Here is a 5,764-nt window from a genome sequence, read left to right on the forward strand (position 1 = left end):
TGCACCGTCTGCTATGCGACATTTCTAGATTTGTTCCAATATATGCAAGAAATAAAGAGTGCTTTAGATACGCGACAAAGTATAAGAATTGAAAAGGTGAAGAGAGGCCTCAGAAACATGTCAATCATCATTTGATCATGAACTTGGAGCTTCAAGGCATCAGAACATAGAAGAGAGGAGAAGGAAATGTAGGGGCGGCTGGTATGATGCCAAGTTCCTCACAAGTTCTTGTTCATCAGATCATATTCCATATAAGTATGGACTTGGACAAATTCATCATCGGCAATGGTCTTAGGAGAGAGGAGAGGAGAGAGAGGAGAGGGGAGGGGGTAAAAGAGGAGAGTAGTGACATAGAGTAGAGAGAGTAGTTTAGTACTAGCAGTAGTGTAGTAGTATAGACAACCAGATCAGCAAGTAGTAGTAGAGTAGCAGATCAGCTAGTAGTAGTAGCTGTAGTAGTGTAGTACTAGTAGTAGTGTAGTAGTATAGACAGCAGCAGGAGTAGTAGAGTAGGTAGTAGTAGTAGTATAAGTAGTAGTGTAAGTGTAGTATAGACAGTCAGTAGTGAAGTAGTAGAGTAGGCAGTAGTTAGTAGTAGTATAAGTAGTAGTATAGAAGCAAGTCAGGCAGTAGTAGAGTAGGCCCGTAAGAGTAGTAGTAGTAGTATATAGCACAGCAGCAGGAGAGTAGTAGAGTAGGTACAGTAGGAGTATGAAGTAGTAGTAGTAGTAGGTAGTAGTATAGGACAGCAGCATGAGTAGTAGAGTAGGCAGTAGTAGTAGTTAGTAGTATAAGTAGTAGTAAGACAATTGAATTCAGAGCATAGCAGCAACAGTAGTAAGACAATTGAATTCAGAGTATAGCAGCAGCAGTAGGCAATAGAGTGTAGGCAGTAGTAGATCAATAGAACAGCAGCAGCAGCAAGCACATAGTAGTAGATAGTAGTAGTAGATTGTTGAATCAGTTGACATATTTGGCTCAGATTTGCCCATTATTGTCATCACTGGTTGCTTATATATGAGATACAAGCCGTCCTAGTTTAGCAGCACACAAGCATAGGACATTCATCATCATCACCGCTGCCTCAGCATAAAAAGTCTAGACATCATTGCATATGCCACTGCTCAGCAAATTTTTTTTAAGTTTAAAAAATCATCATCGCAAATGCCACAAAGATAAAAACAGTGTCAAAACTAGTTCCCAAATCACATATGCATCATAGTACAGCAACAGTAACCACATAGTAGAGTAGCAGTATAGTAGCATCATAGAAATAGGCAGCAAGTTGCTTTGTTAACAGGAAGATGTATATTTGGCATTTGCCTCAGCAAAAAAATGGCATCACATGTAGCAAGTGCTCAGTTAAATGGCACCTAGTCTCTTATCTTCAAATTCATTGCAAATTTCATCAAATTTCATCATTGGCAGTGGCATATGCTCAGTTAAAATCTATCCCATTCCATCATAGTGGCATCATAGGCATCATATGCAGGCAATCAAACAAATGTAGTATAGTAGTAGTATAGTACCAGCAGAGTACAAAGTGAAGCCAAAATGTTCAGCTACCAAAGTAGAGAGACAATGTAGAGACAAGAGTAGAGTAGAGTGTGGTAGCAGCAAGTAAAATGTGCAGCTAACAAAATTGAATTTGGCTAAATGGCATTGTGCTCAAGTAATTCAAATAGACTAAATGGCATTGTGCTCAGTTAACAGCAATAGCACCCAAAAGGCAGTGGCATTATGCTCAATTTTCACAAAAAAAAGCATCACAGGTAGCATACCAGTAAGGAAATAAGTAGTTCATCACAGGCATCATTGGCAGTGGCATCTGCTCAGTTCTCAATTCTCATCACAGGCAACAAAACAAAAGCATCACAGGCAGCAGTTCATCACAGGCATCATAGGGAATAGTTCATCACAGGTACCTTTAGAGGACGAGGAAGGAGAGTGCCTAGGCCAGAGAAGGAGAGGTCGATGGGCTCGTGGAAGGAGAGGCACGAGGTCACCGGTGGACGGGCACCAGGGGCACCACGATGGTGCACCAGCGAGGCGCACGTGCACCAAGGGCACCACGGCGGCGCACGGGCACCAGCAGGGGCACCACGGCGGCGCATGAGCACCAGGGGCACCACGCGCGGCGCACAAGCACCAGCATGGGGGCGGGGTTCCAAGAGCGGATCCCATGAAGGCGGCATGCCGGAGGTAGGGTTCCGGGATGGGGCGCTAGAGGAGGAGGAGGAGGTTGCCGTGAAGGTGCTCGGTGGTGGTGTTCCTAGCGGTTCCTATGGCGGCGACGTGCCGAAGCTAGGGTTTCGAGGTCGGAGCACCGGAGGAGCACAGGGGCGGGGCACAGACAAGGAGGAGGACAGGGGCAGGGCGTGGACAAGGAGGAGGAGGACAGGGGCGGGGGTCGCCGTGAAGGAGCTCGGCGGCGGCGTGGGGAAATTTGGCAGCCTGACGGCGTCGAAATGGAGGAGCGCGCCCAAGACTTAGCCAAATTTTGGCACTGGCGCGCTCCTTCCTATATATAGCTGTGGACATTTGTAGGGGCGGTCCGTTCCCCAGCCGCCCTTAAAAATATTTTTCAAAATCATTTTTTAAATAGAAAATCAAAGTTTAAACATTGAGACCAGTATTTGAAAGCCAAAATGGTTTCAAATTTAAAAGTAATGAATAACAAGTTTGTAGTACTCATCAAGATCTACAATATTTATTTTGGTCAATTTTCAATTTGACAAAGTTTGAACGATTAAAATTTTGAATTTGAAAAAGACAACTTTAAACCTATTTTTGAAAACCTAAATGGTTTCAAATTTAAAATTCATGAATAACAAGTTTGTTGTACTCATCCTGATCTACAATGTTTATTTTGATCTTTTTTGCATTTGACAAAGTGTTAATAAACATTAGTTACAAAATGGCATGTATCACAAGTAGTTTTATAAACTATGTGTGAGATTCATGATTTTTTTACTAGTGTTCATTAAAACTCCGATAATTGACACATACATAAATATAGTCTCACACACATACACAAATTGACACATACATAGATGAAGTCTTGCAGACACGCGCACTAGGTAGGCCCCGCCGTGACAACTTTTCTCTTGACACCTTTCTTTCCCATGGCATTATGTCTTTGGGTAGGTTTTTTTCAACAAGACTGGTCTTCTTAGTAAAGTCTATGAATAGCAACATCTCATCGTTGTTATTGTAGGCTTCAGCATCATTGACACCATCAACTCCAATAATGTGTTGTTTCCCAGGGACAACCACGTGCTTAATTCTCTTCTTCGGTGGGTGGGTACTTACCGGGTCGGGCCTATAGAAAACTTGTGCGACACGTGAAGCGAGCACCCAAGGATCATCATGATAGCCTACGTTCTGGAGGTCCACAACTCTTAAACCGATGTCATTGAATTGATATTGCTTGATCCAACGGCATCGAAACAAGGCCACCTTTATACCCCTTCCATAGTCAAGTTCCCATATATCTTCAATTATGCCAAAGAAATGGGTCTTTCGCCCCACCTTTATACTCCATGTTGGGATGTTGTACATGGTCAGAATCACTGGCCAAGTACTATGGTCGCTCATCCTCTCGTGAAGGGATTCATTCCATCACTGCTCAAGGCGAACCATACATTCCTTGGGTCTTCGCTGAACTTTTTGTTGTTCTTATCGAAGTCTTTCCACTGGCTACAATCGGTCGGGTGTGCGATCATATCATTTGCTACCTTGCTCTCATCTTGCCACCATGTCATGAGCGCGGCTTCCTTAGGGTTCAGGAATATACGCCTCAAGCGGTCGGTCACCGGCAGGTACCACATTACTAAGGCAGGAATTCTTCTCTTCTTTGCATCATTGCCTAATGGAGTGTTCTCTGGTTGCTGAGATTCTTGTACCGCCTTTTTCTCACCCTTCTCATTCCTCTTGTTCCCCATGGAGGCTTCTCCCCCACTGTAAAGGTCATTGTCTTTGTACCGACTAGCCCCGCACCGATGACATTTATCTAGATCTTTGAACATGTCACCACGAAAGAGGATACAATGGTTGGGGCATGCATGGATTTTTTCAACGCCCATTGTCAAAGGACTTATAACCTTCTTCGCATAGTATGTGTTGGCGGGAACTGAGTTTGGCTGTGGAAGCAACCATGCTAGGAGACGCAAAAGATCATCAAAACTATAGTTCGACCAGCCGTACTTAGCCTTCAGGATGAGTAGCTCAAGCACAAAACATAGCAGTGTCCAGTGTGTCAGACAACCCTTCTCTACACCATACACAGTCTCCTTCGATGCTTTTGTCACCCTTTCTAGATTTTGTAGACCTCTCTTCTGTAGCAATATTTCTGGTCCAACGGCCCGAAGCATTTCATCCAAATTATCAGCGTCATCTTTATCCCCCTCATGTGCTCCGCCATTATTGTAGAAATCACCCCTTGTTCATTGCGGATGTCACCACCTTGATCATTGCCTAAGTCATGATCCATTTGTTGAGCAAGCTAGTCTGAGTATTGGGACAAGTACTGCAGGGTTTCGGCATCGTCTTCTAGAACATCGCCATCATCATCAACTGCCATTGTTTCACCATGATAAATCCAAACTGTGTAGTTTCGAACAAATCCTCGCCTGATCAGATGTTCTTTGATGATACTCGAATCTGTAAATGCCACCATGTTCTCGCAATCCTTGCAGGGACAAATAATTGTATCCTTATTATCTATCAACGTCGTTGCATGCTTCTCTGTAGTTTCAATAAAATTGTCAACCTCTTCATGAAAAGGTGCCTCGAATCTTAACGAATCATACATCCAAGAGTTCCTGTACTCCATCTTTTAAAAATACAACACAACCAAAGAAAATATACGAAATGAGTCAAATTAATAATTAATTAATTGAGAATGATTATATAAACTCCATGGTAGAGGATAATTAATCAATTGCCTACTAATATAACGCATAAATATTTGAAATGAAATATAAAATGGTTAATATATACCATCACAAAGAAATGGTCTAAAAACTACCTTTCATGCCACCCAAAATCCAATTTCATTAAAAAACAAAAAAAAACAAAAACCTAGATCTAGAACTAGATCTCATGCATTTGCTTTAATCAAACTAGGGTGTAATCTAGGGTCTAAAATCAAGCAAAATCGACTAATGAAGAGTGTAAGCTCATTTCTCTACCTAATTTACACTAATAGCTTCAAATCTAGGGTCTAATTTGCTACATACAAAGCTCAAGCACCATGGAGGAGAGAGAAAACCAATAATCAAATTACTCACTAACCAACCATTAAAACTTTAATTAAAGAGTTGGAATAGCATTTTCTTACCTTCTACAACCTCCCCACCAAAGTAATTGAGATTAAAACCTCCCCCCTTAGTAGAGCAATTTTTTCGGAGGAACCCAAGGCCTCCCAACCTTTTTTTCTCGGGTTAGAGTGAGTGACCCGAGGAGAAAGAAGGTGGTGGCTGCTACGTATACTATACACATTTGTAGGGGTGGCTAGTGATTGAGCTGCCCCTAAAAATCCAACTGTAGGAGCTGCTCAATCACCAGCCGTCCCTACAAATGACCCCCATTTGTAGGAGCGGCTGGAGACACCAGCCGCCCCTACTGTGCCATTTGTAGGGGCGGCTGGTGTCCAGCGCACAGGGTGTGACCTAGCAGCGCCACTGTAGGGGCGGCTAAAGAGCCAGCCGCCCTTACAGTGAAAAGGGCCGCGTCCCTACAAATCTTTTTTCACGTAGTGTCC

The 5,764-nt window shown here is 43.0% G+C and overlaps 1 pseudogene; it reads right to left on the bottom strand.

The window, feature by feature from the left end:
• Positions 1–3,593: 3,593 nt before the first annotated feature.
• LOC136534967 (uncharacterized) lies at positions 3,594–4,834 on the bottom strand (annotated as a pseudogene).
• Positions 4,835–5,764: the final 930 nt, after the last annotated feature.

This window comes from Miscanthus floridulus, unplaced genomic scaffold (genome assembly GCF_019320115.1).
Source record: "Miscanthus floridulus cultivar M001 unplaced genomic scaffold, ASM1932011v1 os_2436, whole genome shotgun sequence".
In the NCBI taxonomy this organism is placed as follows: Eukaryota; Viridiplantae; Streptophyta; class Magnoliopsida; order Poales; family Poaceae; genus Miscanthus; species Miscanthus floridulus.